The following is a 22,351-nucleotide window of genomic DNA, read 5'->3' as shown; positions in this document are numbered from 1 at the left end:
AAGAGAGAAGTGCCACTTTTAAACCATCAGATCTTGTTGGTTTAAAAGAACCACTATCATGAGAACAGCATGGGGGAAACCACCCCCATGATCCAGTCACCTCCCACCAGGTCCCTCCCTTGATGCGTGGGGATTACAATTTGAGATGAGATTTGGGTGGGGACACAGAGACACACCATATCATTTCACTCCTGACGCCTTTCAAAGCTCATGTCTTTTTCACATTTAAAAGCCAATCATGCCTTCCCAACAGTCCCCCAAAGTCTTAACTCGTTGCAGCATTAACGCAAAAGTCCAAGTCCAAAGTCTCATCTGAGACAAGGCAAGTTCTTTCTGCCTATGAGCCTGTAAAATCAAAAGCAAGTTAATTACTTCCAAGACATGATGGGGGTACAGGAATTTGGTAAATGTTCCCATTCCAAATAGGAGAAATTGGTCAAAACAAAGGGGCTGCAGGCCCTGCGCCAAGTCCAAAATGCAGCCGGGCAGCCATTAAATCTTAAAGCTCCAAAATAATCTCTTTTGACTACATGTCTCATATCCAGGGCATGCTGATGCAAGAGGTGGTGGGCTCTCAAGGCCTTGGGAAGCTCTGCCCCTGTGGCTCTGCAGATACAGCCCCCCTGACACACAGCTGCTTTCATGGGCTGGCATTGAGTGCCTGTACCTTTTCCAGGTACACAGGGCAAGCTGCCAGTGGATCTACCATTCTGGAATCTAGAGGCTGGTGGCCATCTTCTCACAGCTGTACTAGGCAGTTCCCCAGTGGGGACTCTGTGTGGGGACTCCAACTCCATTTTTTCCCTCTGCCTGCCCTAGTAGAGGGTCTCCATGAGGGCTCCACTCCTGCAGCAGGCGTCTGCCTGGACATCCAGACATTTCCATATATCCTCTGAAATCTAGGCAAAGGCTTCTGAAGTTCAACTCTTATCTTCTGTGCACTCGCAGGCCCAACACCAGGCGGAAGCTGCCAAAGCTTGGGGTTCCCACGCTCTGAAGCAATGCCTGAGCTGTGCCTTGGCCCCTTTTAGCCATGGCTGGAACTGGAGTGGCTGAGACTCAAGGTGCCATGTCCTAAGGCTGTACAGAACAGGGAGGGCGGGAGGGACCCCTGGCCCACAAAACCAGTTTTCCCTTCTAGGCCTCTGGGCCTGTGATGGGAGGGGTTTCCATGAAGATCTCTGAATTGCCCTGGAGACATTTTCCCCATTGTCTTGGGTATCAACATTTAGCTTCTCTTTACTTATGCAAATTTCTGCAGCTGGTAGCTTGAATTTCTCCCCAGAAAATGGGTTTTTCTTTTCTACAACATGGTCAGGATACAAATGTTCTAAACTTTTATGCTCTGCTTCCCTTTTAAACATAAATCCCAATTTCAGACCATCTCTCTGTGAATGCCTATGACTGTATGCTTTCAGAAAAAGGCAGGTCACATCTTGAATGCTTTGCTGCTTGGAAATTTCTTCTACCAGATACCCAAACCATCTCTCTCGAGTTTAAAGTTACATAGATCTCTAGAGCAGGGGCAAAATGCCACCAGTCTCTTTGCCAAAGCATAGGAAGAGTGACCTTTGCTCCAGTTCACAATAAGTTCCTCATTTCCATCTGAGACCACCTCATACTGGACTTCATCGTCCATATCACAATGAACATTTTGGTCAAAACCATTCAACAGTCTCTAGGAGGTTCCAAACTTTCCCACATCTTCCTGTCTTCTTCTGAGCCCTTCATACTTTTTTATTCTCTGCCCATTACCCAGTTCCTAAATCACTTCCACATTTTCAGATATCTCTATAACAATGCTCCACTTCTTTCAGGACCAATTTTCTGTATTAGTCTGTTTTCACACTGTTGTAAAGAACTGCCTGAGACTGGGTAATGTATAAGCAAAAAAGGTTTAATTGACTCACAGTTTCACATGGGTAGGGAGGCCTCAGGAAACTTACAATTATGGCGAAAGGTAAAGGAGAAGCAATCTCCTCTCTTGACATGTGGGGATTACAATTCGAGATGAGATTTGGGTGGGGACACAGAGCCAAACCATATCAACCAGTGATGTGGCTTTGGGAATCATTTAGCTTCCCTGAGCCTCTGTTTCCTTTTCTGGAACATGGAATTAGTACTACCTATTTTTCATTGTTGCTAGGATTTAATGAGATAAAAAATGCCTGCTTGCATTTTTTCTTTCTTTCTTTCTCTCTCTCTCTTTCTTTCTTTTCTTTTCTTTCTTTCTTTCTTTCTTTCTTTCTTTCTTTCTTTCTTTCTTTCTTTCTTTCTTTCTTTCTTTCTTTCTTTCTTTCTTTCTCTTTCTTTCTTTCTCTTTCTTTCTTTCTTTCTCTTTCTTTCTGATTGATCTAAGAGAATAGTTAGCACATGTGCATATTTATGCACTGGTTTATTTTTCTAGTCAGTGCTGCTATAACAGTTGTTTTGAAAACACATTTTTTTCAAAGCTGATTGATATATTCAGAAAAATTTGAGAATAATGCAAATTTTATGTTTACTTACATAGTCAGTTGTATCCATAAAAAGCACTAGGTGGACTCAGAAGATGGCACTCAGCTAAAGTGAGCTGCATGGTAATATATAGACACACACACCTGAAACATCTACCAGCTCCCTCAGTTCACCAGATGTGTGGAGTTACACTCAAGTTACACTCGTCCACGTTTGCCATTACAACTTTCTGTCCATTTTCTGATAACCAGCCCCCCATCTACCACTTCACAGTAACCCATAAGCTGTAACCCTTACAATGCCCATTTCCACAAGAAAGTGGTAGTGTGTCCCAATCCTGTTTTTCCATAAACTCTGCTGTTTTTACTGCATAATTTTGTATAGTATGGTGATTTCTCAGAACTCATATGTTGTGTTATAGCAGAACTGACTCTGTGTAACACAATTCCTGGCAGACAGCAGACACTCAGTAACAGGTAGCTGTTTTATTATTAATATTAATCCACTTAAGTACAATTGTGGGTTGGGGCAGGGATCACTAGTTACAATGTTGAGTTGCTTGGATTGTAAGTGTTAAGTGAAATGGACTGCCTGAGTGGAAAGGTTTCAGTGCTTTTATCTTTTCTAAGTGTGTGCTGGTCAGACCACCCTTGGGGTATGAACAGTGACAAACCAGGTATGTCCAGAAAAGAGCAAGCCAGAAAAGGAGAAGACATGAGAATGATCTTTAAATAGTTAGATGGCCATCTTGGAGAAGGATTGCTTTGTTTTGTTGGGCTTCAGGGTGACAAGGGGAAGCTCCCAGGGCCCAGGGTCCTGGCCAGCTTAGGGACAGAGCCTCAGAATGATCTCTGGGGGTGATGTGTTCTCCAAGCTCTGACTGGCTGCTCTGGGAGGGGAGAGGAGAGCGAGGAGTCAAGCATGGGTTTGGAGATTCTATCTATAAAGTTCCTTTTTTTTCTTTCTTCTTCTTTTTGCTTTGAGGTAGTGTGCAAGGACAGATTCTGCAGGGCTGATCAGAGTAAATTTCAGACAGAAACAACCCAAACTTTTCCAGCAATATTTGGACTTCCGGTTGCCTGCTTGCATTTTTTTTTCTTTCTTTCTTTCTCTTTCTTTCTTTCTTTCTCTTTCTTTCTTTCTCTTTCTTTCTTTCTTTCTTTCTTTCTTTCTTTCTTTCTTTCTTTCTTTCTTTCTTTCTTTCTTTCTTTCTTTCTTTCTTTTCTTTCTGTCTCTCTCTCTCTTTCTTTCTTTCTGAGTGATCTATCTAAGAGAATAGTTAGCACATGTGCATATTTACACATTGATTTTTTTTTCTAGTTATGCCCTTGAACGTTGCAAATATAAAGATTATGCTTTACAAATATTTATGGCTTCTGGCATGCTTAGGAATAGTGAAATTACATCAATGCTTTCTGTCCCAAGGGCTTTTATTTGACTTTTCTTCTTTTTTTTTGGGTTTTTTTTCCAACTCAGGGAGAAAGCTCAGTTAGTTACTGACCTGGCATTGCTTTCTCTCTAACATCCTGTGTAGCTTTTGTCCTCTCCATCTAAGCAGGCTGTTAAGTTCTTGTAGTAAGAAAGATGTTACCCTGAGCTTAGACCCTCTTGGTGGAGCTGAGATGGAGACGCCTCAGGAAGCATGGGGCATTTGAGCCGAGGGTTGGCAGGGTCTCCTTCAGATATTTAAAGTGGGTTACTCTGAGCCTGCAAACTAGAGGGTCTATGTGGTGTCTCTAGAAGAATTACTTTTGTACCCCTAGATGAATTAAAAAGTAATTATACTGAGTGTTTTATCATGCCTGTATACGGATATATAAGATTCCATGTTTCTAGCTGGTGTTACTGTTAAGAACAGAATGTGTTTCAAACATATTTGATTTTATTAAATTAGTTTACCCTGTAGTCATAGGAGGGGTACTGCTGTTTACATGCTGAATCTTAACAAAACTATAAAATAGCATTTTTTAAAAATGGCAGCTCTCCTGCTCTGATGCTTTGACAATGAATGTTATCTCTTTTTGTTTCTATGATGAGCACATGGGACTTAGCCTTACTCTTAAAATTGATTTTTCCAAAACCAAGAGTCATTAAATTTCCTCCTCTGAGACAAAGTATTCAGGCCTCCTCCTCTTCTAGCACTAGTCTAGAAAATGTGGTTAGTCTTTCCATGTGGGAGTTCTTGTGCTTTGTGCGTTGGCTCCAAGATGGCAAGTGGACTACTGTTCCAAGATCTGGGCCCAAGGCATTCTGATGGGCTCGCCTGGACTTGTATATAATGACCAGAAGGAATTGGTCTGGACTGCCATTACTGCTAGCCACTACCTGGTCAGTTCTGCTTGGGAAATGGCTCTAATCAACATTCTTCAAGACCTGCTGTTCATGGCTGCAGGTGGCAGGCCCGTGGATCAATAATTGGCTGGGGTGGTTGGCCCCACTGGTCAGCTTCCCTCCTTGAACCCTATCTACCTGTTGCTGCCTCCTCCATCCTCCCCTAAAGTCCCACAGCTTCAAATAAGGTGGTCTCATCTATTTTGGTGCTTTCCCTTCTTTCTTAATCTCCCATAATGGAAAAAGCACAGGTTCCAGAAGCGTGGTTTTAAATCCCAGCTCTGTTATTTATCAGCTTTGTGATTTTGGACAAGTGACTTAATCTCTCTGAACCCTTGCTCACTCATTTTAAAATGATGTCACTCATCCCTATCAGAGCTGTTGAGAAAACATCATGCAAACCATCTTGTACAATGCCAGGCACAGAGAAGGCCTTCTGGAACTGGAATCCACACACATCTTGCCAATTACTTTTTGAGTAGGTCAATTGCTAGCATGTCTCCAGAGCCAAAAGATTAGTTGATCCTCCTTTCTTTGTGCCAGGCTCTGCCCAGGCCCAGGGGCTACAGAGATGAGTAAGAGGAAGTCCCTACCTGTAAAGGCACTCCCAGTTTTGCTCAAATCCATTTTTCCAACAAATGTATTTTGATACCTACTGTGTGCAAAATTTATGTGCCTTTAGGGAGGATATTGAGATGATTCAGTCGCTCATTTATTCCTCGGTCCTCTGTAGTGTGCCAGATATTCTTAGAAGCACTATGGGTAGAAACAACAGGCAAGACATTGTCTTTCCTTTTGAGAAGCTCATAGTGCAGTAAAATCCTCTAAAGTATGGGAAAAGTAGGTGGAAAGAGAGTATGATTTCATTGTTAAAAGGCACTTGTGTTGTTGGACAATATAGGCTGCACACAGAAATGTGGATTTCATTTTTGCAAGTACTCAGATCTTGATAGAGCTTCATTGAGACCACCCTCTTCTTTTAAAGCTGAGGAAATGGAGCTTGGGAGTGATTAATATGTCACACATTTAGGTAAAAGTAAAGCTGACACTAGCCTCACAGCAACTTTAATTTGTGTAGTGACTAAAGTGAAAACACTCTCTTCTTGATTCTGTTGTCTCCCAGCAGAGATTTTATAATTTGAAAACATTGTTCCTTAGGTAGCCCCAAGAGGTAGAATTTCAGATCTGCTGCTTGCTTTTTGTCAACTATTGCATTCCATCCTCCCAATAGCCCCGCTGGGGTCAGGACCATTTTGAACTTAAAGAACTTGCTCAAGGTTACGCAACTTGATATACGAAGTCAGGATTTGAATCCAGGTTTGCCTGATTCCAGAGTCCAGGCCCTAAGCCTCAACCCCATAGTCCGTCCATGATTCACTCTCATTGTAGTATCTGATGGCTTTTGAGACTTTGTAGAAAAAAGCACATCTTATATCATTTTTAGGACCTGCTTATCTGAACCAGTGGGAAAACTAAATTTATGAACCATAAATAGCATCTATAGATGTGGAATGCCAAGTGAGTTAGGATATATTAATAAATAGGAACAAAAAGTTATGACCAAAAGTTGTTTTCCTATAGCCAGTTTCTTAAGATTTCATAATTAGCAGGGGGGAATTCTGAGTGGATGAGTATGAAAAGGCCTCTGCAGATAGCCCAAGAGACGATACTAAAGTCCAGAGGTTATAAACAGAAAGAGGAACAGACACTGTAGATTTTTCTCTACTCCATGACATCTTCTTGCAGAAATTCTACACTTGGCACTAATCAGACCTAAAGTTAATTTCTTAAAATCACCAATGCCTTATTTAAAGAGGTTAACATTCTGCATGTAGCTGATCCACTACCAAACAAAAACACCCCTGGTTCTTTTGTGACCACTAATGCAATTGACTTTCTGTCTTTTTAAAAATGTCCCCTCCTATCCCTCCATCTTTGTCTCCCAATTAATTTGTGTTTATTTTGTAAAAAGCTTGTGGGCCTGTTGAGTTGATATCGCTAAAGGCTGACAACCACATAGAGGTACCTCTTACAGTGATGAAGTGTGTGTGCCTGTTTGAATTATCTGTTAACCAGCATCAAGACATTGGTGCCCTGTCTTGGATGAACGGCATGATGAGGCTGAGCTTAACTTGGCCAAAGCAGCAGGGGTCTAAGAGAATGTTTCTGTTCCCTGTAAAGAAGGGTAGTCAATCATCTGTACTTTCCACTGGACTCCAGTTTCTATCCAGCGTTGAAAATTGTGCTTACCCTGTAAGAGCCACATGACAAGTGTTCAGTATGTCAGATTTGTTTTCATTTTATACTGCGTATGAATTTGACCTCCACAGTAGGGCTGCGTTAATTTCCCAAAGCTCTTCCAATAATTGTATTCTTTTTTTAAAAATATGCATACTATTATTCTTTTTCGGATTGTGTTATGGCTGGTGTTTTGAAAGTGGTTAAAGCATTACTGGTGGCATATGGGGCAATGTGTACATGATGCACATTTCCAGATGGAAACAGCCTCCAAAGTTCACTATGTAGTTTGTGTAGCTATTCTAGTCATTTCGTTGGACTGAACTCAGTACTTTCTGGCCAGTAGAGTAGGTTTTTTTCTTTGACAAAATTAAGCTTGGATAACCTTTTCTGAAAAGCAGTTTCAATGTGTCATATTGACATTTATATTGGTAATTAATTGTTTGTGGCTGCCAAAAGAAAGTGTGTATCTTTGCTTGAGGCCAGGAGTTCCAGACCAGCCTGGCCAACATAGTGAGACCTTGTTTCTACAAAAAATACAAAAATTAGCTGGGCACAGTGGCGTGTGCCTGAAGTCCCAGCTACTTGGGAGGCTGGGGTGGGAGGATCAATTGAGTCCAGGAGATCGAGGCTGCAGTGAACCGTGATCCTGCCACTGCACTTTAGCCTGGGTGACAGAAACGAGATTCTGTCTCTTAAAAAGTAAGTATGCATGTAATTGTGTATGAGCTAAGTTACTCTTCCTGTCACATTTGTATGGTAGCTACAGTCAGGCACTGCATAATCATCTTTCTGTCAACGTTAGAACTGCATATAAGATGGTGGTCCAATAGGGTTATAATGGAGCTGAAAAACTCCTAGAGAGGCTGTAGTTGTTGTAATGTTGTAGTACAGTGCATTACTCATGTGTTTGTGGTGATGCTGGTGTAAATAAACCTGCCCTGCCAGTCCTGTATAACTATAGCACTGCCAGTTATATACATATACCTAATTGTATACTGATAATAGTATACTTGATACTTGATAATAGTAATAAACAACTATGTTACTGGTTTGTGTATTTACTATACTTTTTATTATTATTATTTGAGAGTGTACTGCTTTTGCTTCTAAAACAAAACATTACCTGTAAAACAGCCTCAGGCAGGTTCTTCAGGAGGTATTTCAGAAGAAGGCATTGTTATTGCCCCTTGAAGAGCTTCTAGGGGACAATACATGGAGGTGGAAGACAGTGATATTGATGATCCTGACCTGTTTATGTCTTAATTTTTAACTTAAAAACGTTTAAATAGAAAAAAGCTTATGGAACAAGGATATCAAGAAAATTTTTTTTACAGCTGTAAAATGTGTTTATGTTTTAAGCTAAGCATTATGAAAAAGTCCAAAGTTAAAAAATAAAAAGTTTATAAAGTAAAAGAGTTACAGTAAGCTAAGTCTAATTTATTATTGAAGAAACAAAAATACTTTATAAATTTAGTGTGGCCTAGGTGTACAGTGCTTATAAAGTCTACAGTAGTGTATAGTAATGTCCTATGCTTTCACTTTCACTCACGCCGATTCACCCAGAGCAACTTCTAATTCCTGCAAGCTCCATTCATGGTAAGTGGTCTCTACAGGTATAACATTTTTAATCTTTTATACTGTATTTTTACTGCATCTTTTACATGTTTAGGTATGTTTAGCTATACAGATACCTTTGTGTGACAGTGGCCTACACTATTCAGTGTGGTAATGTGCTGTACAGGTTTGTAACCTCGGAGCGATAGGCCATATCATAAAGCCTAGGGGTGGAGTAGGCTATACCGTCTAAGTTTGTGTAAGTACGCTCTGTGATGTTCACATGACAGCAAGCATATCAACTAAGGATGCTTTTCTCAGAACATATGTTGTTAAGTGACGCATGGCTGTAATTCATGCATTAATTGGTTACCTGTATCCTCTATTTAGGGCTTAAAAAGTCAGATCTATCCATCTAAGATGCTTTTAAGTAACATTTACCTTAAAGAAATAGATGGTTCATTCGTTTAAAGAAAGAGACAGCTGAATTGGATGGGGAAGCCAGATTTTGACTGTATTTCTAAGAGGAGTTATTCTGTAATGTTTTGGTAAAAGAATGTCTATCTATCTATCTATCTATCTATCTATCTATCTATCTATCTATCTATCTAATTTGGCATCTATTCACTAATCTGTCTGTAATACAAATATTCTGAACACTTAAAAAGTGTAAGAAGGCTCTGTAGTGCAATGCATAGCACACTGAACTTTTTTGTTTCTATATTGGTTTACTGCAATTAAAAACTAATATATGTATCAAAGAAAATTCAGAAAATAAAGAAACATTGAGAAAGTGAAAGACTATTAAATCTCCCCAGGCTCATATTATTAACACAAAAAATCACTTTTAATATTTTGGTACATTTCCTTCAGGCTTTTTTGCCCTATGCATACATTTTCATCCATAAATGTAATCATCTTGTCGATGCTATTTTGTAGCAAGTTTTTTCTTTCACTTAATATATATACTATTTTTTCAAGTCTTTATAGCTATTGTTTTTCTTTTTTATTTCCTTGAGATTGGGTCTTTCTATGTTGCCCAGGCTGTACTTGAACTCCTGGGCTCAGGTGATCCTCCTACCTCAGCCTCCTGAGAAGCTGGGACTTCAGGCGCATGCAGCCTTGCTTGGCGAAATATTATCTTTAGTGTTTTGTGTGATATAACACTGAGTGAGCACAGCCTACATGGTTTATTTAGCCATCACTCAGTGGTTGGATATTTAGGGTATTTCATCATTATTGTCTTTGAAAATTAAATAAAACAAAATTTGATGAAAGTCCAAGGTGGCCCTACACAGTGGCTGAATATATCCCATCAGTCTGTTACATTATTCACATGTAAAGGGAAAAACAACCCCCTAAAACTCTGCATCTGAGAGGGGTATATATTAAATTAAGCTTAAGGAAGTGCTTATGAACAGTAGAAAATGAGAGTTGGTAAATGGAGTCATTTTATTTCATAAAGGTGCCTCAGAGCTTTAAGCCCAAACCCCTACACTTTGAGTCACTTTGGATTTTGTGCATCTGTCCACGATGCACCGTGATTTTGTCTTATACAGTGTTCAGTGCGACGCATTAAATCTTTCTTCCTTCACAGTTATCAGAATCTGTGGAATAGGACCTGAGCAAACCTAGAAAAGTCTCTCTGCTTGTCTGTTTAGATTTTTGGTTTTTTTTTTTTTTTTGAGATGGAGTTTCCCTCTTGTCACCCAGGTTGGAGGGCAATGGCGTGATCTGGGCTCACTGCAACCTCTGCCTCCCAGGTTTGAGCGATTCTCCTGTCTGAGCCTCCCCAGTAGCTGGGACTGCAGGTGCGGGCCACCACGCCTGGCTAATTTTTTTGTATTTTTAGTAGAGATGGGGTTTCACCATGTTGACCAGGCTGGTCTCGAACTCTTGACCTCAGGTGATCCACCCACCTTGGCCTCCCAAAGTGTTGGGATTACAGGTGTGAGCCACCGCACCTGGCCCTGTTTAGATATTTTAAAACAATCTTTCAATTCTGAGTAGAATAGTATTTGTATAATAGTTTTGAGTTGAAGGCAAATACTTTCAAAGAGTTCAGGTCTTTTCTTTTCAAAATGTAAGTTATAAAAATGCATGATTCTTCCTGAGGAGCCAGCTAGGCATCAGACTCTGGAGCCAGACAGCCTGGGTTTATTTCCTGCTCCACCACTTTCGGCTGGGTGAACTTGGGTATGTTACTTGACTTGCCTGGGTGTCAATTTTCTCATCTAGAAAATGGGAATAATACTATTCACTCATAGGTTTATTAGGCTGGTTTAAATAAGTTAAAACACAGTGGTAACTACTACTGTTCTCAACAGGTTCCTAAGGGTCTGCGTTTCTAGCGCTTTAGCACTTCAATGGCATTTATAATGTTCTGGACTATCCTTCACTGAGTGGTTTTTCTGTGAGTATTTCTATGAGTATTTCTTCCCCAATCAGTTTATGATGATGGTAATCATACTGGCCACCACTTTTGATGGAGTATTATAATACACACTCTACATGTATTACAAAATGTAAATCTCATTGCCTTTTATGAGGTATGCGTTTTCACTATTTTCTTTTTAGAAGTTTAGTAACTAAAGGTTGTAGAGGTTAAGTAACTTGCTCAAGGTCATAAAATTGCTAAATCTGGAACTTGGAACTAAATTCTAGTCTGGTGTATGTGTCACCACCCTGCTTTTGTAATTTCCTTTAAGGAAGGGACTTTTATGCTTTTTAGATCCCTTACAGATTTCAGCACAGTTCCATGAACAGAGTAGGTCCTCAGTAAGGTGTTTTTTTTTTTTTTTTTTTTTTTTTTTTTTAAATTTGAGATGAAGTCTTGCTCTGTCGCCAGGCTGGAGTGTAGTGGCACAATCTCGACTCAGTGCAACCTCTGCCTCCCGGGTTCAAGCAATTCTCCTGCCTCAACTTCCCAAGTAGCTGGGACTACAGGTGCACACCACCATGCCCGACTAGTTTTTGTATTTTTGGTAGAGACGGGGTTTTACCATATTGGCCAGGATGGTCTTGATCACTTGACCTCATGATCCGCTAGCCTCAGCCTTCCAAAGTGCTGGGATTACAGATGTGAGCCACTGCGCCCAGCCAGTTTTTTGTGTTTTTAAATGAATGAAGGTAGAAGTGATCCTGTGGATAGTAGAATTTTTTTCTCCAGTAAGATAACCAACAATACTGCTTTTTAATCAATGAAATTATGAGTCTTAGAATTTTGTTCTGCTTCCATATTACATCTATGAGAATGATGAATTTGTAATTATTTGTGTATGAAACTGGTTGTATTTCATGTGAAAAAAATGTACAGACCCTGTATTTGAGACTCTGATTTGAGAAAACCTGAATTAGCATTACTTCGATAACCACTGAAGCAATTTTAATTTAAATAAAGGATACAACTAATTCTGGATCTGTTTTTAGCTATTTCATTGACACACTTTTATTGAGCATATACATTGTGCAAAGCTCTCTGCAGGGGACTAAGGATTTAAGGATGAATATGATGGTTTCTATATGTAAGAGGATTTTATCCAATATCATGGGTTTAGCTACACCCTGATGCTAATGACCCCCATATATCTTTAACCCCAGCCCTTACCCTTTTGTCTTCATTATTCATCTCTGTGTTGGATACTTCCACATGGATGTCTCATAGGTCTCCAGACTGAATTATTATCTCATCCTCAGCACCCACTATGCCTCACTACATATTACATTCTTGTACCTGTTATATATTCCACCTCTGTTGGTGACACCACTGTCTAAAGTAACCATTCACACCACTGTCCAAACTTCAACCTTCAAACAAACAAAAAAACCACAAGTAATCTTTGATTCCATTTTCTCCCTAACGTTTTACATTTGGCCATTCACCAATCCTGCTGACTTTTTCCCCCTAAATATCATCAAGAACTGTGAAGGATTTGAGACTTTATCTTACTTGCAAATGAACTTGCCTGCCACAGTTACATGGATGCTGGCAAAAGACTAAGGATTCCTGGGTTAAAGACAAAGAACTTTATTAGTCATAGCAATAGCAATAGCCAGAGTGTTTCTCCAAGACCCAACTCCCATAGGATGTCATGAAGACGGCCAGGTGACATCCATACATGCAGTGCATTGTGTTACAGGAGAGGAATTCTGAACTTAAGGAAACCAAATCTTTTATATTGGGTAACAAAGATGCTTCACCTTTGCTCCAGAGGGACATCATTTCTTCCAAGGCTGTTCTCCATATAAACATCTTTGAAAAGTTAGTCTGGAACCAAGGGCAGCCTGTGCTTTGCTCACGAGATGTGCAGAAACCGAAGGGACTCATGGAGAATGTCTCCCAACAAATACTTCTTGCATCTGTTCCCTCTGCTCCTTCTTTTTTTTTTTTTTTTTTAATCGAAGGTCCCTTACTGCTCCTGCTTCCGTGAGTAGCAGTGACCAGGGGAAAAGGGAGAGGAACCAGCTGTCACAGGGAGGGGTCATCTCCACAACATTCCATTTATACACAGAACTAAACAGACAAACACAGAGTCACTACTGCGGTTAGAAGTTGGCAGCATAGGAAGGGGGAGGAACAGGTGGGGAGTGGGGGTGTTGTTAAAAAAATACAGGCCATGCCACAACTGGGGTGCCTGGGGAGAATTTGGTTTGCTTCCATCCAAGAGGAATCAGAAGATCAAAAGCAGTTTGGGAAGACCAGAACCATCAGGGATGGAGGGAGGAGGAAAATCCAGGGGGTGGGGGGTCTGTTTGGCAACTGGGGTGAAGGGATTGCACTCCCTCTGCTGGGATCCTCCCCAGCCCTTCAGGTTTGAGAGGAAGGGAACAGCCTGCAACCCCCAACAGTAGATGTGGGGCTGCCAGATGCTCCAGGCAGGGGACCAGAAGGGGCTCACAAAGGCTTGTCCTCCAGGGAGATGACCGCACTGCCCCCCAGCTTCTCTGCCAGGGTGCAGCGGTCCTTGACCTCCTCATAGCAGTTTGCGTGTAATTCATGCTTGACCCCTGTCAGGTTCTTCTTGATGGCGTCCTTGGAGCTGGAATAGGTCATTTTGCTGTTAAGGGGCGCAGACTCAGGGACCCAGAAGATAAACACCAGGTCCTCCTTCTTGCTCTCCTTGGTCCTGTAGGCTGTGTCATAGAGGGCGTAGTGGCAGTCCTTATCTGGCAGCATCCTGACAAAGGTGGCACAGGGGTTGTCGATAGTCTGGCCCACATTGCCCACCAGGATCTTCTTGATGACGTTCTTCTTGTCCTCACCAAGGCAGAAGAGCACTGCCTTCTTGTGCTTCTTCACCTCCTCTGGCATTGAAGACTTACGCACCTTCATGCCATTGAACATGTTCATGACACCATCACACAGCCACACCGGAGGCCATGTTTCCGGAAGCGAAAAGGAGAGGGCTCGGAGAGCCGCAGAAGACGAGAGCTCTGCAGCCGCTGCCGGGACCCGACTGCCCTCTGCTCCTTCTTTGCACCATTAGATGGACATTGCTCATAGGAAGACTGCAACAACTTTTTAGCTGATTTCCCTAAGTCTGGGTGGGTCCCTCTTCATATCAGTCCTCCACACCTTGCTGAAGTAGCCTCCTGAGACACAGATCTGACTCTTTCCTGCTTAAAGCCATTTACTGCCTGCCTGTTGTCTATAGGAAAGGCCCAAGCTCCTTAGCATGATACCAAAGGGATTTTCAGACCAGCCCTTGCTGATCCGTCTAGACTTAGGAGGGCAGCATATCAGAGTGATTATCTCCTTTACTGCCCCAGTGGCTTAACCTTTGTAGCCTCGTTTCCTCATTGCTAACATTAGGATGATAAAACCTACCTCATGGGTTGGTGAGAATCAGCTCACACAGGGTTAGCCCTCAGTAAATGTTGGCTGGTATGGTTGTGTTTTTCCACTCTCTGCCTCACACTTTAAGATCAGGCTACATGGTTTTCTGCTCACTCTGTGTCCCTTTTCACCATGGTTAGTGCCTTTATTCCTGCCACCCACTCTTCTTGCAATGTCCTCCAAACCCTATTGCCAGGCTTCACGCTGGTTAGGCACATCCTCTTCCTTCTCTTGGATGCTCCATGCACATGTCGGCCATTGAGCTATAAATATCTACTAATAAGTCAGTTACTGCTGCTAGACTATTAACTTTATGGGGATGGGGGTTGTTTTATTTGTCTTTGTGTTGCTAGCACATAGCATGTGTTGAAGAAAATGGTGGATGAGTACACGAAAGAACAAAAGGAATTCACAGTCTGCTAGGGTATTTGGGGTCTAGGGATGAAGGGTGGAAGGCAGCTAAGTAGCTTAATAATAACAGGTGAGAGAATCTGGGTAAAGTTGGGGCTGAGGTGAGAATTAGGCCCTATAGGAGTCCAGTGTAGGGAGTTTGCTTGTTGAGTGTGGTGCATGTGGTGAGGCAGCCTGTTTAAAGTTACCTCCTCAATGAAATAAAGCAGCCCCTTCTAGGCAATCTTAATTACTCCCTTTCCTGAAAGAATCTATTGCAATTGGAAGGTCATGCAATCTGCCTTCTTGTAAGATCTTCAGTTCCTCGGAATACAATGAATTCTCTATTACCTGGAGGAGGGGGTAGAAAGGAGCTTCTTTTTAATTAAATTGTCTCTGCAACAGAAAGTGACTTTTTCCCGCCTTTTGAAGTCTTCCAGTTGTCCTCAGCCTGGCTCAAATCACTCTCCTTGAATTCATTGTTACATTAGTGCACCCTGCATTGTGAGTTATAATTTAATGTGAGCATATCTAATTCCCTAATGAGATGGAGACTCTTTGGGAGTTTATGTTTTTTTTTCCCTGAAATGTCTAATGTCATACTTTTGAATTAAGAAGGCCTTCTACATATATTTATAGACTGGGTGAGTTTCTCCATACATATGTTAAGAACTTTCAAATAATTAGAGCACGGCCTTGATTTCAGAATGCCAATGATCTTCTCCAGGGCTTCAGCTTCCCTGAAAGAACAGCTACTCAGGGCCTATTATTAAATGTTTAAGGTGCCATTTTTTATTAACTTTGAAATAAAAACAAGTATTTGGAAAATATTGATAAATGAACAAACAAAAAAACCTGAAGTAACCCTACTAGTAGTTGTGATAACTACTATTATAATAGTATTTGGAGTATGTCTCTATAATCTGTCTTCCTTGGCTTCATGTTTTTGCTTCTCTTTCTCTTTCAATGAGTGAGGTCATCTTTTATCACTCATCTGGCAATCTGCTTTCTTCTCCTTAACATCAGTAACATCAGTAGATATTTATTAAAAGTGATGATGCTGGAGAATTTCTTTTAGGTTCCTGTTTCAACCCGTAACCCACTGTTTTGCCTTTTTTTTGCCACTGCCTGCCTTTTTTTGATTTCTGTTTGTCTCTCTGGATTGACCCACTATTGTGTTCTGATCTCTGATACCTGCATGCATCTTCATAGTAACTTCCAACTTTTGGAAGTGTCTGCTGTGCCCCAGATACTTGTATGTATTTTACCTGCTTTAAATATCTATTTTTGGATAGACTGGATATTTGTAGTCTCCATCCACAGATGAGGAATTTGGTGTAGAGATTTAGTAATTTATAAAAGATCATGAAGCTTAGATGGAGCCTGAACTTGTGTTTTTATACTCAGCACCTCCTCTAGTATGTGAAACTGCCATCTTTAGCTTCAAACTTCTTCTGGAATACTAGTTTTTGGGTGCCATGTCTAATCAGTTTTCAGCTCTACAATATTCCTTGAAGGGCACTGCAACCCACACCCTGGGGCCAGCATAGTGAATTTTATATTTTTTTATATTTTTTGTTTGCGAGAGAGAGAGACAGAATGTGTGTGTGTGTGTGTGTGTGTGTGTGTGTGTGTGTGTGTGTGTGTGTGTGTTTGAGAAATCAGCTGTTGTTCTTGCTTTCACTCCTCGTGATGAGGCCTGCCCCTCACATCTGTTTTCAGCCCCTGTTCCTCAATACCAGAGTTATTTTCTATTAACTCAATGCACCTTTTCTTTGTAACTCTTGTCAATTTTCTCTCCAGCCACCTGCACAGTCTCTGGCTTGCTCTCAGGCTGTAAGTTCTTTGTATACTTGCTGTTTTCGATAACCTCAGCTCAAGATTTAATGTCAAGGTGGGGGCCCTATTAAAGATGCCATGAATCATCCTTTCTTTGTTTGAAGATTTCCGTGTTGGCAAGTGGGCAGATAGAAGTAGCTGTAGGTTTCCCAACCAGATGTACTGGTAGCTGAGATGCGGGCATTCAGCTGAAGTACATTCCTATCATTATTTGGCAAAGAAAGAGCCACTGAGATTAAGAGCATGATCCTTGCTTGTGATCTGGCTTCATCAACGGAATCATAGAGCCTCTGTGTTGGAAAGGGACTTAAAATCATCTGCAACTTCATGGCTCGATACTTGAGGGAACTGAGGCAATAGATAAAGGAAGTGATGTAACGTTATAGAATCCTAAGCCTTCAAGGGACTTTTGACATGACCTGACTCTGCGCTCTTATTTTATGAGGAAGAATAGTGAGGCCTCGAGAAGCTCACTAACACTCCTAATGAGGCACAGCATGTTACTGCAGAGCAAGGACTCTACTGACTACAGGACATGGGCCCTGGAGGTGAAGTCGCTAAGGGGGATCTGTAGGATTTGGCTGGTTACGAGAACTCCCCGACTGTCTCCTCCAGGCTGGCTTCCATGGGCCTCTGTTGAACTATCAGTCCGGTGTTCTTGCCTCTGTCCCCACAGCCCTGTGGAGGTCTTCTTCCCCCTGAAAGATGGTGACTGCCTTCTCCAGAGTGGTGGGAGTGAGGGAAACAGCAAGGGGAAATTGGGAAACAGGAAGCCAGGGAGAGGAGCAAGCGGTGTTGGGGCTGTACATGCTGGCTCCGTGCCTTGGTGTTGTGTGTTTCTAGAGGGTTTCAACTGTGTAGTAAAGAAAGAACTTGGGGGGACATTCTCCCTGTGGTGGGACAGCAGTGTTCACAGCCTTCACAAAGTATTCCCCGCAAGAACTACTCATCCTTCACGGCCGACTTCCACCATAGCAGTTCAGTCTTCTGCTGTTTCTTCTGGTACCAGCCTATAGATTGGGCAAGGAGAAAGATCAGGTTTGTAAAGAGATCTTTCTGGTCCTTCCAGTAATAAAGCCCCTTGGACAAGGGCCAGGGAGATTCATCTCCCAGAGACTCCTGTGCTCTAGGTGGTGGTAGAGGCTTCCTGCCAGAAGGATCTGAGGCAGAGGACGTGGATGGTGCCATGCTGGCGTCTCTGTGCATCTGGCAGCGCAACAAAGGACTTCTGACTGCCCCGTGAGGCTGGGTCGATAAAACCCACTTCAATTGAAAGCCACCGCACTTTAGCAACTTGATAATTAAAATTCTAATATGTGAATTAAAGAAAACAAGGGGCTGTGTTCCTACCATTTTAAAATACAGCTGCAGTGATTCCACTATTGTTTCCTTTGACGGAGCTGTGGTTTTCCTACACCTTTGTTTGAGGCTTTGATTCAGATATGCTCCCTGCGGCTGATAAGTCCCGTGTGTCTACTCACTCGTTAGATGGTGCGTGGGGATGATTCTTCTGTGATGTGGAGAATCAAAGATCGTGTCTTCAAGTTATGTGAGGTGGGCTAAGTGGCATCTCATCAAGAGCAGAGGTAAAAACAAAACTCATGGAAAAGGTACTTTCTGACCTCCCTTTTTGTTTCCTGAGTGATTTAAAACAATAAAGGCCAAATCGAAGAGAAAACCGATGCAGCCGATACCTGGACCTACAGATTGATTTATTTCCGTGAACACTCTGGGAAAATGGCTACTTGTCGCTTTCTGTTATTAATAAAGAGGTCACTTTATCATTAGGCCTTTGAATCTGTATTTAATGGCTAAAGCAGATGGTTATAATTTCTGACTTGGTGTGGCCACCTTATTAATAAAAAAGAACTGATGGAAACAAAAAGGCGTCTTCATTTTTAACTCCAGAAGCATAACACAAATGCTTTCCAGTCTTTCTTTGTGTGGAGAGCAGACCGAGTGACTGCAGTAAGATCCTGTTACACATTTGAAAAAAGACTTTGCAGAGTGGAGGTAACTCAGTTTGAATCCTTCTTTTGTTAAACTTTAAAAGAACACTATAAATATATGCCCCTTTCCTTGAAGAAGGTATTTCGAAGGAAGCTTCAGGATTATATTTAAAAGTCAATTAATATTTTAATAACATAAGGAAACTAAAAAACTAATTGATTTCAAATAGTGGAGGCCTGTGGTACTTTCTAAAATTATTCTTTTTGCTTAAACTACTATGAACTGCTTTTTTGGATTTAATTACTAGGCTTAGATGAATGTGCCATGTATCTTATTTTGGTTATTTTAAAATTCATTTGGAATTTAAAAAAAATCAATAATGGCAAAAACGTCTGGCAGTGGATTTCTGCTTGAGTTCATCAAGCCTGTATATTCCCCTGTAATGATCAGGAGTTTGAAATCATGGTTATCATCCTGGAAATTTTTTGTCCCCAAAGGGACAAACCTACATTCGTGAAGACAGAATGATTTAGAATCTTTTTTTTTTTTTTTTTTGTTTTTGAGACGGAGTCTCACGCTGTTGCCCAGGCTGGAGTGCAGTGGCGCGATCTCGGCTCACTGCAAGCTCCGCCTCCCGGGTTCCCGCCATTCTCCTGCCTCAGCCTCCTGAGTAGCTGGGACTACAGGCGCCCGCCACCGCGCCCGGCTAATTTTTTGTATTTTTAGTAGAGACGGGGTTTCACTGTGGTCTCGATCTCCTGACCTTGTGATCCGCCCGCCTCGGCCTCCCAAAGTGCTGGGATTACAGGCTTGAGCCACCGCGCCCGGCCTCATGATTTAGAATCTTAATGTACCCAGTCAACCAAGTGAACAGAGCAGAAAAATGCTGCGAATTCTTCACATAGGCTCAGAAGAGCTCTTTAATTCACTTAGATACCTAAAGACTTATTGATATGTCAGGCTGTGGGCAGCGTCCTGGGGTCTGTTATGGCAATGAACTCCTCCTGGTCCTTAGGTGACAAGAATGGGATGAGTGTGCTATGCCTGGCTCTGAAATAAAGAAAAAACATGGAATGTTAAGGATCTTAAAGTATTCAAGGGTTTCTTTGCCCACTTGTTTTCAATCTTTTTTAAATTAATGATGTCTTTCAGAGCTGTCCATGGACCCACATTTAGAAGTGGTTTGAATTTCAAATTATCAATGGTAATTATTGTTTTCTATTTACATTAACCAAAGGCATGTATAGCAACCCATTCAGTTCATTAGTTTATTGGGTTTTTTTGTTTGTTTATTCTTCAATATTTAGCCTGTATTTACTTTTGGCTTGACACCATGCCAAGAGTTTGTGATGGCCATCAGGCTTGTTTAAAATGCCTAAAATAGGGTCAGGAGCAGTGGCTAACACCTGTAATCCCAGCATTTTTGGAGGCCGAGGCCGGAGGATCACTTGAGCTCAGTAGTTTGAGACCATCCTTGGCAACATAGTGACACCTCATCTCTACGAAAATTTAAAAAGTTAGCCGGGTGTGGTGGTGTGTACCTGTGGTCCCAGCTACTCCAGAGGCTGAGATAAGAAGATCACTTGAGCCCAGGAGGTCAAGGTTGCAGTAAGCAGTGATGGTACCCCACACTCCAGCCTGCATGACAGAGTGAGACCCTGTCTCAAAATAAATAAATGAATAAAAATAACTAAAATGCTCCAAAACAGTAGATGGATTTTTGTTTTTCCTCCCATCTCAGATTCCTGGATATCTAGACCAATCCATGACTAAGCCATCATGCTTTGTTTTCTTTTTCAACCTCTGATATATTTTAAGTACACAGAAAAGCAAACAAAACCCATTTTAGATAAAAATATTTTTTATTTGTTTCAGATTTTTAAAAGAAAGAAAACATTATAGATACAACAAAAGCTCCTGGTGTACCCCTCCTAAATCCTGTCTCTTTTCTTCTCCAGAGATAATCTCTCTTCTAAATGTGATGTCTTTTCATTCCCAGGCATGTTTTTATATTTTTGCTCTCTGTGCATAAATGCACTAATAGGGCTACTAAAAATAGTGCTTTGCCTATTTTTAAATTGTGTATAAATGGGAACTTACTGTACCTGTCATACATCTTGCTATTTTTGCTCAATGTTATGTTTTTGATATTAACTTTGTTAATTTAGGAATTGCATGTTGATCTAAGAAGTTATTTTAGTATTGTGCAGTAAGTATGCACAGCAACTAAATCACAATTAATGTACCCATTCACCTGTCTTCATTTTTTGTGTATTATAAACAATGCTGCCATGAAAACTTTGACTTGTCTTTCTGTAAAAATGGGCGAACTTTTTCTAGGCCAAATACCTAGGAATAGAATAGAGTATGCATGTCTTTGGCTTCCCTAGGTGCTGCGGAATTGCTCTCCAACAGCCTTATGCCAGTGTGAGCTCCTTCCTACAGGATATAAGTTCCCGTTGCTCTTTACCCTTTCTAACTCTTGGTATTGGAAGTATTTTTAGATTTTGCTTATTCAACATGTATGAGAGAAACTATCACAGTTTGGATGTATAAAGATATGTCAAGTTGAGTAAAGATGTTAGAGCAAAGACGAGATTTTTTTTTTTCCTTTTCCTCCTGTTCTAGCTATATCGTTCTAGCTATATTATAGGGCAGATTTGAGTTTCTGCTTGAGTAGAATTATCTTCATCAAAGCCTACTTTGGCCCTAATTAGTTTGCTATACATCCATTGTACACAGAACACATTATGTACTTTTCTAAGGAACTGAAGAGACAAAGTCCAAACTTATAGAACCTATGTTGGGGGTGCATAGCAGGAGATACTGGGGCCCAATTTACAGTGGGTTCATTGCACTGGCCAGTGAATTCAGGGACCTTGCTCTCTATACCAGCAGAGATTGCTGCCTGGGTGGCTCTTTGGGTGTTTGGTTTGTTTATTTGTTTTTTGTTTGTTTGTTTGTTTTGAGATGGAGTCTCACTCTGTCTCCAAGCTGGAGTGCAGTGGCATGATCTAGGCTCACTGCAACTTCCATCTCCCGGGTTCAAGCGATTGTCCTGCCTCGGCCTCCCAAGTAGTTGGGACTATAGGCGCATGCCACCATGCCCAGCTAATTTTTGAATTTTAAGTAGAGACGGGGTTTCACCATGTTGGCCAGGATGGTCTCAATTTCTTGACCTTGTGATCTGCTAGCCTCAGTCTCCCAAAGTACTGAGATTACAGGCGTGAGCCACCGTGCCCAGTTGCTTGTTGGGTTTTAATGTCCATAAAATGAGAGATTGCATTAGTCATTCCTTCTTCAAGTGCAGATTTTCTTTTCTGCTTTCAAAATTCCATGCTTCTAAGTGGCGTTGACCCTTGTTACTTTAAAAAGTCTTTAAAATCACTAATACTTAATTGGTATTGAGAACAGAAGAATTTAATGCAGGAGCCACCACTAAGTGAAGAGCAGTTAAAAATGTTAAGAAGTTACCTTCAAAATTCTAATCTAATTAAAATTATGTAAAAAAAGACCACCATCATTCATGTATAAAGATGACAGGGAAAAATAACAATGAATAGACTGTAGGTGATTATTCCCCTCATTGCTGTACTTTTCTGTTTTCCAAAGTTTTTTTAATGGTCATAGAGTAATATTCTTGGAAGAAAATAATAAGCATATGCAAACAATTATAAGCTCATTTGGTAGGAAAATAAGAAAGTGATTTACACAAAACATGTGCTGGGCAAAGGAGAGAACACCTGTATATGA

At 41.2% G+C, this 22,351-nt stretch overlaps 1 protein-coding gene and 1 pseudogene across 1 annotated transcript in view; one reads left to right on the top strand and one right to left on the bottom strand.

The window, feature by feature from the left end:
- LOC105495194 (receptor tyrosine kinase like orphan receptor 1) overlaps positions 1-22,351 on the top strand; it is a 410,216-nt gene that overhangs the window by 56,041 nt on the left and 331,824 nt on the right. The gene's annotated exons all lie outside the window — the stretch shown is intronic.
- Positions 13,442-13,964, bottom strand: LOC105495195 (cofilin-1 pseudogene; annotated as a pseudogene).

This window comes from Macaca nemestrina, chromosome 1 (genome assembly GCF_043159975.1).
Source record: "Macaca nemestrina isolate mMacNem1 chromosome 1, mMacNem.hap1, whole genome shotgun sequence".
In the NCBI taxonomy this organism is placed as follows: domain Eukaryota; kingdom Metazoa; phylum Chordata; class Mammalia; order Primates; family Cercopithecidae; genus Macaca; species Macaca nemestrina.
The sequence above is the reverse complement of the archived record's forward strand: the minus strand, read 5'-3'. Positions and strand labels throughout refer to the sequence as shown.